This window comes from Vulpes vulpes, chromosome 9 (genome assembly GCF_048418805.1).
Source record: "Vulpes vulpes isolate BD-2025 chromosome 9, VulVul3, whole genome shotgun sequence".
In the NCBI taxonomy this organism is placed as follows: Eukaryota; Metazoa; Chordata; class Mammalia; order Carnivora; family Canidae; genus Vulpes; species Vulpes vulpes.
In genome coordinates, this window is record NC_132788.1 from 37,419,462 (window position 1) to 37,434,109 (window position 14,648).

The 14,648-nt window shown below is 39.5% G+C and overlaps 1 protein-coding gene across 4 annotated transcripts in view; it reads right to left on the reverse strand.

Annotated features, from left to right (window-relative positions):
* Window positions 1-6,284, reverse strand: part of SACS (sacsin molecular chaperone) — an 89,754-nt gene extending 83,470 nt beyond the window's left edge. Inside the window, exon 1 of one of the 4 annotated variants that reach the window (XM_025996666.2) lies at window positions 6,054-6,284. The gene's annotated coding sequence lies outside the window, so the exon portion shown is untranslated. The other 3 variants (XM_072719817.1, XM_072719818.1, XM_072719815.1) reach the window with 3 other exon arrangements.
* Window positions 6,285-14,648: the final 8,364 nt, after the last annotated feature.

A 14,648-nucleotide genomic window follows, 5' to 3' on the forward strand; every position in this document is an offset into this window, starting at 1 on the left:
GTTTACAGAGATATTAATCTTTGTAAAACCATGCTCTGCAGTGGCGATGTTGAACGGACCATCACATACCATCACAGTGTCTCCTGGGGCCATGAGGATACTGCAAGGTCACTGTAAGGAAGTGAAACAGCTCCAATACAAGCTCTAGAACCTTATAGTTCAAGAGGTTTCTCCAATAAACTAGACTGCTTCTCACATAATGATACTGAAATATATGGAGCGCATCAACATTCACAAAGCATTTATTATATATTATTTTCTTTATTCTCATGGTTACTTTGTACTAATCCAAGATTAAAATATATAGGAAATATATATGTCTTTTTTAGTCACAGTTCATGATTGCACACACACACATACACAACCCTTTATTCAATTCAACAAACATCTATTTCTTGGTGTGCCATAAGTTAACATTTTAAATATGCAGATATATGAACACATCTCTGCTTGTAATTAAATATACACTTTTATTTCACATTATTTTAAACTACAGAAATGCTTTTTGTTCCTTACTGATTGTAAGATTAACATTACATAGGATTTTTATACTTGTATGTCTAATGCTTCTCTTGTATAGAAATCTTTATCTGATAATGCTTTCATCTGATAATGTAGATTCATCATAAAGACTACCCTGTACTATGTCTAAAAGTGCTTAGCAAACTGCAGTGCTTAGTTTCTGCAAGTATTGGATGTCACTCTTTGTGTTCATGCAATATTCTTTAACACATGAAGTGACATAAAACGCATTCAGAATATTTTCTGATGACAGATTCAGGTCCTTATCTCACTCACTGGGGCCACAAACAATCGGTGCTCTATAACTTGTCATTTGAGAATGGGGCTTGGACATCCAGCCCTGCCAGCTGTGGAATCCATTCATTTGGCTTGGAAACCTGAAGCTGCTGCCCAAATAGGCACAGTGTGCCATTCAGTGACCTCTTCGCCTCCCTGGCAAAAACAGCCTATTTTGGCAACCTGGGTTTTCCCTACAGCAGGTGAATTTGGCACCATGTATGATCTCATTTAAGGAGGAGGAAAGAAACGTGCCAGGTCCACTTACTCACTGAGTTGAAACTCTCTTTGAGTTACGCTACTTGAAACAGAAACAGCCCAGAGACTCAGGGAGTAAATCATGACCCTGGTGTAAATAGGAGGTGACGGTCCCCTCAGCCAAAAGCTGTCCTTTGGCAGGTAGGTAGGGAGGAGTGCGGGAAGATGAAAGGATCTCTAAGGTGGAAGAAAGTAGACTTCACCAGAAAGAAAGAGGACAAGAGAAACTTCCCAGGAAATAGAATACAGATGCCTGACTGCCACCTACGTGAATGAGAAGAAAGTTCTCTCCTGCAGAGATGAGATAAAAATATAATAAGGAGCTACCCCCAAAATGTTATCCTCAATACGATGTCACTTCTTTTTTGGTTTGTATGTCTATTAAATTGCAGAACTGCATGCTTTCTGCATAGATAGTAAAAACCCCTTCTCACAGAGGGGGAGGAAGGGGTCCAAGGCTGGGAAGAAGCAAGGATGTCAGGGATGGTCCTTCCCCCTTTCCACTCTTCTCAGTACTGTCAGGATTCACAGGCACCACTCTCTGCAGCTTTACCTACCTTAATAGCTTTCGTTTCCCTAGAAACAGGCTTTCAACCCATTTACAGCAAAGAATAGAGCTAGAATTGCCCATATAGCAATCTCCTGAGAATGGCATACATATTTGTCTGAAAATGGGATTTAAAAATCAACATTACTTTCTCATAGGGAGCTAAATCCTCTGTGATGCAGTAAAAATTTACCCTTGAAAGTCCCTAACATTACGAAAACAGGGAGCCCAATACAGACAGACTTCAGGCCCACAGAAAGCCTCCAGTGGAATTACCCTCAGAAAAAAACTGTCTTGCCCTCCTTAATGTCAGAACAAAACATGAGTCAGCAAAGACTTTAAAATGGCATCTTTGCAAAATGGAGAAGTCAGATTATTCACCCTATAAATCAATAGGGCAAAATTAAGATACTAAGACATAGCAAGAATTACAAATGTCACTAATGGCAGAATGGTATTGGCACAATCTGCTATAAGAAAGGTCATGGTCACTACAGCCATTTCTTTAGCCACTAATATACATCCCTGTAATTGAAGGTGCACATCAATGTACTTTGCAAAACACCAAAAATAAAGTTAAAGATGAATGATACTTAATTGGTTGGGTGTGCGTATGCATGTGTATTATGGTGTAATTAATGATTTCCATGTAAAATGTACAACAGAGAAGATATTATATTTCAGATTTAATAAGAAAACAATATAAATTACTCTCTCAGTATTCCAAGTCTCCTCTGTGTTATACAAATCCTCCTCCTCTACTTTGCTGAATGCTCCTCAAGAATGGCTTGTTCATCTCCTACTCAGTCAGACTCTGGGCCATGGATACAGAAGTTATTCAATAAAGATTGAATAGTCACTTTGGTCAATTTCCAGGTAATAAAAAAACACATATTTTTATAGCATATCTTGGATCAAATTGGTGGTAGGGTTTATTAGCCTATAGTCAGTCCCATTTAAGAAGGAGAGAACTAAAGTTCCAGGAGGTGAAATATCAGAACTAGTATGATGTACAGTCACTTTTCAAAACCAAATTTACCTGACTCCAAACAAACACATTTAAAATCTTGGATTTTTTTTTCCTTCTTTAGCAAGGCCCCTAGGGAATATGAGGTGCATTGGACACAATACACTCTTCAGGATCAATATTTTCTTAGAATGGTCACTTAGCTTAATCATTTAATAAAAACATTAATACATAAAACTAGGGAGATGTTTGCATATTGTGAAAAACTGATAAAGATTGGATTTAATTTCTGTTTTAAGCTTAAAAACCAACAAATTAATCTTTATGCTCAAAGTAAATGATTATCTAATTTACCAAGGTTCTGTTTATACCGAGTTGCTAGATTTAGCAAATAAAAATATGCCTAGTTAAGTTTGAATTTCAACTAAATAACAAATTTTTTTTAGTATATGTTTATTTTGTGCAATATTGCCTATAATTTATCTGGTATCCTATTAGGACTTTTTTAGTGATTAAATTTATCATCACATTAAAAACAAGGAAAAATGGCTAAACCTTTACTACTATGTAAATAAGTGCACAAATTCCAGACACCTAAAAATTTCAAATACATATGCCTCCTCAGTACTTACTACTTAAATGAAATAAGAAGATCTATGAAGTTTAAGTGATCACCCATAATATTATTTAGATATCTTTGACTTTTTAGAAATGCTATAGTTTCAGGACACATGAAAAGGAATATGTGGACTGCAGAGCTCCTATTTTCTCATTTTCTAATCCAGAGCAGAATATTTAAATCAAATGTTTGTCTGGATGCAATGTTACTATAACTAGACCATACATGCCCCCTTACAAAAGCAAGAACTGGTGTAGCTTGGGCTTCATGTCACCATAAAGTCTAAATGCCACGAAAGGAGACACCAGGGTAAGGAAACTAGAGCTCAGGGTTCGCAGTCTGAGGACTCACAAAGCAAGAAAAGCGAACATGGATATCATCTAGTCAACCTCCCCTTTTTACAAATAAGAAATAGTTGGGGCTCTCCTCTCTCTTAACCTTATATTTTATGATCTGCAAAATGGTATTGCCTATTCCGGGAGGTTATGGTGAGAATGACAATAGACATAATGTGGCAATGCAGGCATCACCAGAGCACATTAGTTGACCAACTAATTGTTATAAACCAAGGGTACCCCTGAGACAGGCTATATTAACTATGTACCCAGCACTTGAAGGAAACTCAAAGAGTATCTACTCTATATCTCCTGTCTCAGATATGAGGGTAAATGACTTTCTAGTTAGCACAAAGAGAAGCCAAGGCGCAGCTAGCACCACACCCCTTGATTCCCACCTAGTGTTTCTTCCTACTTCATTATGTTCCTCTTTAGGTATCAGCACAGTGGCTCCATCCTAGGTGTTCAAGTCAGACACAATGTGCTAAGTGTAGGATTTAAGGAAAGGAAAGGTGGCGAGGAGAAAGGAGGAAAGCACATAAAATAGAAATTAAAATAGTAATAGGATTGGCAATACAAAAAGCAAATTACTCTCCAGATTGTCCAAGATCAGAATAGCAACGGGAATCATTCTGGTTTCCAATTTGGCATCCTTTGCGTCAATCACATTTAGCGGTCCTCACTTGGCCTCACAGCAGGACAGTCAATATTATAATGGCTTCTGCCATCATAAAGGATTTAATGGGAGCTGTACTAAGACAGTTGGCTTTCCCTTCTCCAATAGAACAGCCTTGTGGCAACATGGAAGCACCAGTGTTACTTTTATACATAAGAGATCCTTAGTAAGTATTGAGATGCAGTCGGTCAAAGATCATTTCACAATTCCTTCCTTTAGGGAAATGGTACGAGGCACCACTTCAGTCTTCCTCCCCATGGGTGGGAGGATAGGAAGGTGGGGAGACTGAATGGGGAAAGTCAAAACTCCTGCTAAATAGCAACATTGTGCCAAGTTCTGTGCCGGTTCCTTCATTTGCAATACCTCATTACCACCCCATGACAGTAGTGTGGAAAACAACTGCCAACTTCTCTACCTTATGAAGGAACTGAGACTCAGAGAAGTCAAGCGAGTTTTCAGTGGTTGCAGAGCTAAGATGTGGCAGAGACGAGTGAGATCAGAACCTAAAGCTTCTGAGAACAAATCCAGCATAAAGCAGCAATACCCCAGATGCTTTGGAGGCAAGCGAACTTTAGTCCCAAAAAGCTATGATTGGGCTTTTCTTCCTATCATGGGAAGGACAGAAAACATCAACATAATTATAGAAAGGATCTTACAAACCGAGCAAGGTACAAGGAAAAGATGGAAATATGGAGCATCCAGGTTGGTATGTTTGAAAGGAAGGTCGAAGGGGTCTCATCTCCAGAAAAAAAGAAAGGGTAATTGGCCAGCCCACAGGCCCGAGAAGGTAAAGAAAGGATGAAGAAAGACCTGGAGTCAGGGTTAGGGAAAGAAAGCTGGTTAGTCATGAGCAAAACCACCGGGACATAATAATCACACTTTAATTTGCTACATCCCTGGTTATCAATGGATAGCTTAAAAAAACAATATAGGAGATCCACTTTTCTTGTGACAAATATAATGGGACTAAATGTCAACTATTTTATCTGCATTGGTGGAGAAATAAAGAGCTCCCCTTCCATATAACTTTAGGGTAGCTCATGCTTGGAAAACACATGGAATTAACCTGCATTCACTCTTAATTACACAGAGAAGGATAAAATTAAAGCCAAAACGATTGTCATGTTAGAAACACATCCAGCAGTCTTTACTGAAGTATTAACCTTGTTTCAAGAAAAAAAAAAAGAACAAGACAGAGATTCCTGTTGTTAAAACAGAGCTACTCTTTCTAAGAATGTAATGATCACTTATTCGAATAAAATTGAATAACAAAACACTTTTAACTAAAAACAGGATTTTCAAATATCATTGTATAATAACTATCAACTGCGGAATCATTTAAGGGTGTGCTGTTTGAAATGAGGACAATCACTATAAATTAAACGATAAACCACTTTGAGAATCCCACTTTGTTATTCAACAGGGCTCTTAATCCCACACTCGGTGCTACAGCAATAGAGCCATTGTGACCCACACTGCAACCCAGGGTGGAAATTAAAATGACAAAGCCGGGTGGTCTGAGCATCTCGACCACAGCAGATCTCTCTAGTAACACGGCAGCTGGCGCCTCACCCACAAACCCACAGGCTGCCAGCCCAAACTGTGCATTTTTACAAGAACCTATTACTCACAGCTGCCCCTCACGTGAAAGAAGATTCTCTATCTTCCATGGAAGGCGGGTATCCGAGCAGAGTGGGCAATGATCTCCGCAAACAACTGCAGTGACTGACCGACCTGGCTGCAGCCCGGCTCTCAGGATTGGGGAACCAATCAACCTGCAGGCCCGTTCATTTCCCTAAGCTCCTTCCTCTTCCCTTCCCGTTGGGTGTCTAGCTGCATCCTCAAATACTTACCGGTAGCTGTCAGCGTCCACCTCGGACCCTTTGTTTTCCTTTTGCCCCATCAGCAGGTTCCAGCTAGTGACTGCCACCGCAGCCGCACTGGGTCCAGGGACTGGATGCCTCTGCCGCAGTCAGCAGCCACCCCGCCCCGCCAGCAGCCTTTTTTTTTTTTCTTTTTAAAGAGATAGGGACCATCATCCGCCTCAGGTTTGAATAATGCTGCAGAGTACATATGGCACAGTTGCTCAGGCTGGTGGTGCAAGAGAACAGCAGGTGCAGTTTCCACTCTCATGAAGTTGCAAAGATTAATTTTAGGAAGGAGGCATGGCAAACAAAGACCGGTTCTGTTTATCACTAGCCGTGTGTCCTTAGACGAGTCACTCGTGGGTCTCATTTAGCCCTTTGCAAATGAGGAGTTGTGACCAGGTAATGCTCTGGAAATCCTGTAATTTACTAGCATTAAATATAAAAACATCAGCCACACACTCGCTGATAAAATAGAGTAACATGCTATGTTTGCATTGCAGGTTAATAGCTCACAAAGCACTTTTTGTATTTTATTTGGATTTAGGTATGATGTTCCAAAGGTTTAAAAAAAGATCATTTACCTAAAATGTTTTGTGAATTGTGAAATGTCAGAGTTGTAAAATGTTCTAAGTTTTCATTGTTACTGTCAGTTTAGTAATAAAAGTACTGTAACAATAAATTAGAGTTCTATCTTCTTGCTTCCTACACATGGAGGACGTGAAATACCAAGAGAGTCTGTTTTTGTAAATAGCCCTTCCCCTGCGGCCCTTGGGTGCTCCATATTCCTCACAGCCTTCTAGCAGAACACGTCAATAGAAACCTAGAACAGAGGCTTATCTAGAACTACTGGAGCTTTGAAACTCCTGGTTGCTTTACATCTGAGCACAATACCTAACTCAGCTCTGCAAACTCCAGACCTCAAAAGGCTAAACCAATTTTTCCAGAGAAGGCCAAGGGGAGACCCAACATGTCAGCATCCAGTTCAGCAGCACTGCCACCTGCCTCTCCACAGCATGGGCCTCCATGGGGCTGCTACTTAAGACTCCAAATCTAATTTCCTTGGTGTCCTAGACTCACCAATTCAGATGCACATATATAACGTCCTAGAAAAGAGTAGGGAAATGTCTTATTCCAAAAAAATCACCAAATAACAACAAGGGAGAAATAGTGTCCTGAGTACCTTTTATCTGATTCTCACCCCAGGGATGCATGGGCCACCAGCAGTCTGGCCCGAATGGTATGCCCCCATGAGGTGACTGTTTCCCTCCACAGGAGTCTCAATTCTAACAGCACCATCTCAGTCATCATCAAATTAATTAAGCACACATCTGTGGAGAGCTGGCACTCAGGTAGGCACAGGGCACTGCAAGGCCAATCTTCAGTTTCTTGTTCACAGAATGTGATCATCTACATACTAACAACTTGGAACTGTTAGAACCCTAGGAGGGCAAATGTTATAAATTATAAGTATCTATAATTCCCCATTCCTCCACCTTCCAAGGAAAATGGGTCCCTAAGGAGATCATTTTGTAACATTCAGGGTAGCCATGCTGGGATGCAAGCAGCAGGCACAAAATAATAATTACAGTACTGTTTTATGCTAATTAGAAAGACAATGTGTTTATTTTAGAAAATATGAGAAATATAACCCATAAACATACCATCTGAAATAGCTGTTTTTAGGCTTTGGTATTTGATATATATACATCACACACATTATATGTTTTATATCTGGTTCTCCCACTTAACATTATATTGAAAATATTTTCCTCTTTCATTCTTTGAGGACATACTTTTTAATGCCTGCATGAAAACCCTTCTTAGAGTTATACCATAGCGTATCTAACTACTTCCCTATTGTTGTTCTTTTAGATTGATGTACATTATTTTCAGAAAGATCATACCATTTTGCCTACCTACTCATACTGCACAAAACTACCCAGTGACATATTGGTTATGTAGAAATGGCCAGATGATGCAGAGGTTAACACTTCAGGTCCTCATGAGCACTGTGCATGGCCTGCTTTTGTGTTGTCACAAGGATTTGCACGTGCATGTGTGGTTCCACCCACACTCGCACACTCAAGAAACTGTACAGGTTCACTTAAATCTGTGGTTCTATTGATTTTGAACATTGTTGTCAAAAGATTTAGACTTTGTCCTAAAAATGGTAAGAAACCTAAAGTTTCTAGATAATTAGGGAATCGCAAATCTTCCATGTTGCAGCCAAAGATTGACTGTTGATGTACACAGTTTAGAGGTCAGTGCATCCTCTCTCACCTTAAGCGACCCCAAGCAAATGGTGTGAGAAAGTATTATCTAATACCTCCCCCTCCAACCCCCACCCAGAATCATGAAAACTTAACTAGAGGGATAAGTCTTTGTCACTCATCTGGGACTTTTAAAGAGCTGGCACCACCAACTCTCTGGCCTCCTCTCCTGGATGACTCCCAGCCTCCTCTCCTGGATGACTCCTGGATGGCTCTCGCCATGGCCCACTCTTCTTTTCCAGCCCCATCATATAGCCGGGAGCCCACGTGGCCTTTTTTTCCATAAAGCTGTATGAGTGTCAGATTTTTATCAACTCAGAACTGGCCATTGTTCAATCTGAGAGATGTCAGCTCAATTTCAGCATCTACTCATAACCTAGTCTTAGACTTGATAATTTCGTCACAGATTCTGTCAACTCACCTGTGTATAAAGCCAGCAGTCTCTCGATCACAATAACTGCTTTTAGCAATTTAGTGGGGCAGCCATAGATTTGATCCTTATAAACCAGTAAATGTCTAGGCAGAAAGCATCTATGCTTTTTAACCTCCAGTTTCGCCTTCTGTGAAATGGCAATATCACCTTCCAATATAGGCACACACAGTTCTTGGCGTAGAATAGGTATCCAAATTATAGAAGTTATTAAATTTTTATAGTATTTTTTCTGTGTTAAGTCACCTTCCCAATTTGAGAAGTAATTTTGGAGGTGAGAGCCAGACACTTGCCCTTTAAAGCTACCTATGTAAACTCAACTCAAGAATTTCAGAAAATCCCCAACTATATTTCTAAATCACAGCAGCAAAATGATCCTATGACATGTCCTAGAGAGGACACATAGGCTCTGGGTTATGAAAATATGGAAGATAGAAGAACAATTAACAGAAAAATGACCTCATAAGCATTGTGGCTCCTCAGTACATCCAGGCAGTCAGAGTAAACACATCTACCATGTTGTAAATTGGTTGAGTGTCTGCCTTTGGCTCAGGGCATGATTTCAGGGTCCTGGGATCAAGTCCTGCATTCGGCTCCCTGCTGAGAGCCTGCTTCTCCCTCTGCCTATGTCTCTACCTCTCTCTGTGTCTCTCATGAATAAATAAATAACATCTTTAAAAAAAAGTTTGTGTTTATTAATTTATTTGAGAAAGAAAAAACGTGAGTGAGGAAGCAGGGGGAGGGGCAAAGGGGGAGAGAGAGAATCTCAAGCCGACTCCATGCTGAACACTTGCGACTCCATCCTAGGACTCCAAGATCATGAACTGTGCTGAAAACAAGAGTCACATGCTGATGGTTCTAACTATCCCTTGAGTCACAGCTCGTCGTTGAGTTTCTCTGGTATTAATGCATGTTGCTCACATTATTAAAAATCGATGTGCTTTAATTTTGTTAATCTGTCTTTTGTCAGTTCAATTTCCAGAGTCCTGTCTGCAGAACACAGAAGGATGGAAGAAGAGGGTTTCCTTCTCCCTTGCTACAATTGCAGACCTGCCACTGGTTCCCTGAATTTTTTCTAAAAAGTCAGTGCCTAGAGCTTGGCTGTGACAACACTCCCTGCAATTTTCCAGTCCTGTGATGGTCCAGAAAAAACAGGCTTCCTGAAGCACAGTCACACAGACATGTAGACCAACACCACACCACATAGTGTCCAAGGAAGTAGCTTTCTGTACAAAGGCAAGGTGGTGCTCCTTTGTCTTTGCTTCACGATGTAACAATATTACAATGAAGCATCAACAGACAGGTGCATCTTAATTACAACGTACCCAATTCTGCCACAGGATGCAGTGCAGGCAAAATAAAAATTAATTTTTAAGGTGATGCTTAAAGCCAACCCTGGCCACCTAAAAAAAATTACATACCAATTTACAGGATCATCAACTCACAAGTAAAGGAATACTATCATCAATAACCCAAACCTCACTGAGACGACAGAACAGAGTCTAAACAAGTAGGAATTGTCTCAGATGAGCCTCCCTGCTCCCACATTTTAAAAAGAAAACCTTGAAAATCAATGCATTTTAAATGTGTAAAAATCAACCATCCTGCCATTCAGAAAACAAGCAAATAAATGCTGTTGGTGTTTTAGTGGGTATAGATCATTCCACGTTATTTCCTAGGCATATGTGTGCATCCACAACAATTTATTAATTTATCATGTGGCTTCTATGTACAAGGCCCTTTGCCACCTGTTGCGGTAAATAAATGGTAGAAAACCAAACAGGCAGGGGCCCTGCCATGAGGAGCTTACACTGCAGTGGCCAGAGACCAAATAGACACAAACAAACTTGTATGCCAAGTGGTAAGATAAACGTTACCAAGGAAATTAGGTCCTGTAAGAAGAAGGTACTAATGGTGCTGGGAGGTTCTACTTTATTTTTTTTAAAGACTTTATGTAATTATTTGAGAGAGTGTGTGTGTGTTTGTGTGTGTAAGTATGTGTGCGTGGGTGGGGCGGAGCAGGCAGAGGGCCAGGGAGAAGCAGACTCCCCCGGGATCATGACCTGAGCCAAAGGCAGACGGTTTATCCAATTGAGCCACACAGGTGCCCTAGAGAGGTGCTACTTTAGACAGAGAAAGAATTCAGTCAAAAGTTATCTATCAGACACTCATCAGATGCCAGAGTTAGAAAATACAGAATTTTCAGGTTTAGATCCAGAGCGACAATTCCTAATTTAGTGAGATTCAGTAATAACTAAAGAAAAAACATCAAAAAAAGTCACTCAACATTTTCATATATTTTTCTTTTTTTCTTTAATACTCGAAATTTGTTTATTTTTAATTGCACAGGTCACATATAATTGCATTCTTCTTGGACATGATTTGAACACTACAGCTAATAGCAACTTCCCGTTATAACCTGCCCATCCTCCATTTCTCATCTCAGAATAAGTAATCATTACCATATGTCCCCTTCCAGAGTAAATCTTTTCAGTAATGCACACTCATACGGACATAGCAACATATTGTATTGCATTTCAAAAGAACACAAATTATACTTTCCTTCCTGCAACTTGCTTTTTGTACCTAATAATCTATCAGCAAATATTCTTATATTTCCATGCCAGTACTCCATTCTCTCTAACTATCAAATACTATTCCATAGTTAGGACACATCACAGTGTATTTAACTCTTCCATTTTGATAGATATTAAGGTGACTTCCAATTTGTGTTATTAAAAAATAAAACTGTACTTGTCTCTTTATGTCCATGGGACTCAGGTAACATGGAGTGGAATTGCTAGGTCATAGGCTTTAACTTTTATTTTAGTTATTTAGTTATTTAGTTCTTATTATAAAGAGAGTGAAAGTGCAAGTGTGGAGTCAAAGAGGGAGAGAGAAAATCTTAAGCAGACTCCATGCGCAGCATGGAACCCAACTTGGGACTTGATCTCACAACCCTGAGATCACGACCTGACCAAAATCAAGAGTTGGAATCTTAGCCGACTGAGCCACCCAGGCACCTCTAAATTTTAATATATACTGTCTATTGACTCTAGCATTTAAAGTGCTTATATTGGGAGCACTAGGTGGCTCAGTCAGTTAAGCATCTGTCTTCAGCTCAGGTCATCACACTAGGGGCCTGGGATTGAGCCCCATGACAACGGGGGAAGTCTGCTCAGTGAGAAGTCTGTCTCCCTCTTCCTCTTTCTGCCCCTCCCCTTGCTAACATTCTCTCTCTCTCTCTCAAATAAATAAAATCTTTAAATAAAAAATAAATGGTTTGTATTGGTTTAAACTTCCACCAGAGAGAGGTATGCCTTCTCCAAAATTAGAGCCACAATATACCTACCATTTGAGACTATTTTCTCCTATGTAACAACACACTATGAACATTTTTTGATGTATTTAAGTGTCTTTTTAAAAGACAATTTTTAATGGAGGTGTATTATCTTATCTCAGTTGTATCAAACTGTTTTTTTTAAATTGATTTCCCCACCATTGGATATTTCAGATATATCCAGTTGCAGCTATAATCTTTGTATGCATTTGGGATAGTTTCTTTATGCCACATTCTTTGAAGTTAATACTGGACCAAAGAGGATGGATGTGTTTAAAGCATTTTACACAAGAGTTGCCAAAGTGACCTTCAGAAAGACTTCACCAGTTGATATTGCCACCAGCAGGTGGTAAGAATAACCACATTTATGTTTAGGTGAGCATCCCAGGTGCTTCTCAGAATTTATATGGTGTGAGAAGTCACAAAGGACTTCCTGAAGGTGCTAGACTGCCCACAGTGGACGGGCCGCACACCATGATGTGGCACAGTGTGGCAGAAGGAGTGAGTGGATGTGCCATCTATGCTCAAGCCCTGGCTTCCCACTTCCCACTGTGGGCCCTAGAAACACGACTTGCTGTCTTCATGCCTCAGCTTCTTCGAATGTAAAATAGGGATGTTAATAAAAACCTAGTAGGTGTTTGTGCAGAATAAATGAGCTTATATATATATATAAAGCTTTTAGCACAGCACTTGGTTCAGCTCTCTCATAAATATTAGAAAGAGATTATAGCTTTGCTGTTTTTCCATGGTGTTCAATGCCAGCAATATAAAGTTTCATATTCATTTGTTCAACATGTTTATTGAGTAATTCCTGTGGACCGGACAGTGATAAATAAGTATCCTTGCCCATGTGACAAATCTATTTGAGAATTTATTAGAAAGACTATCCACTAGAAGAAGCACTGCCTCTTGTGAGCTGTAGCAATTATATATGGCAGCCTCGGTGGTGCAGCAGTTTAGCGCCGCCTGCAGCCCAGGGCGTGATTCTGGAGACCTGGGATCGAGTCCCACATTGAGGTCTCTGCGTGGAGCCTGCTTCTCCCTCTGCCTGTGTCTCTGCCTCTCTCTCTCTCTCTCTCTCTCTGTGTGTCTCTATGAATAAATAAATAAAATCTTTAAAAAAATTATATATATGCGTTTGCCTTTTTGCCTTTGTTCTTGGGAAGTTCAGAGCACAGCTTAATCCTCTATTATAATAATACTGATACTATTGGTTTATTGATTTAGTATATTGATTTCTTTCTCATTCTGATACATTTTTCACTTTCCATTTCATAATCACTGGCCTTGCTTAGAGTCGCTTTTCTATAGATATACAACCATATACTTTTACTTAAACACCTGTACATTTTAACTTATGAATAAGGAAACTTTTCACTTAAACAAATATGGAAGGGGAGGTGGGGGGATGGGGTAACTGGGCGATGGGCATTAAGGAGGGCACATGATGTAATGAGCATGGGGTGTTACATAAGACTGATAAATCACTGAACTCTACCTCTGAAACTAATTATACATTGTTAATTAGATGAATTTAAATTAAAAAATGAAAAACAACCTAAAAATTTTAAAAATTAAAATAAATTTGAAAAAGAAACAGATACAGAGTTTTCAGAAAAGGGGCCAAAAGTGGAAAGTGTAACAAAGTACAAACTACAAAGAATACTAAATAAAAAGAGAGCTGATTTATGTGATATGCATCTACATAAGTTTGGAAAAGAATTAAAAATGGGGCGGGGGCTTGAAACTCCAGACCTTTGGTTTCTTGGGTGCCTGAGCCAGTAAGCAGCGGAAACTGATTTTAAGCAGGAACAGAACCTCATATTTATTTTGCATCTGCAGAGTTCCAGGCACTGGTTACTCTAATGCTTGGTCTTCACAAAAATAGTCCTTCGGGGTAGGTATTACTCCCCAAGTAGATGAAGAAGCTGATGTCTGGAATGATTCATTCCAAGGTCTCTGTAATTGCCACCCCCATTCTCAGTAAGGAGTAACATGCTGGCATCTCCTGTCACACCCAGGGCTGGGCAAGAAGAGAGACAAGGGCAGGGCTCTCTTCAAGAGGCCTGAAGCCGAGTAATCCTCATTACTGACTTAAAAGAAGTAGGCTGTGTAATACTTATTTTTATAAGGAATATGGAAAAATGTAGATATCATATCAGAATATAGTAATATGAGAATAAAGATGTACGTCCTGTGGTCCATAAAGCCCACAGCTAGAATTTATCTTGATTAATTTAACAAAACAAAACTCTATAGATATGAAGATATTTTTGCAGCATCATTTGTATTCTGCACACCTTAAATGAACATAGGGTAAATTACAAAATTATATAGTCATAAAAATAAAATAAAAAGAGAACCTAGGACCAGCTATATAACTTACAGTTCTCACAATCAAATAAAAACATCAGTCACCTTGCTCAAAATTATGAAGAATTTCAAGATGTTCACAACAGATCCTTAAACTAGGAGCATGGGATCCAGTGGGACTTCGTGAAGCTGATCTTAGTAGAAACAGAAAATGTTCACAATAAGTT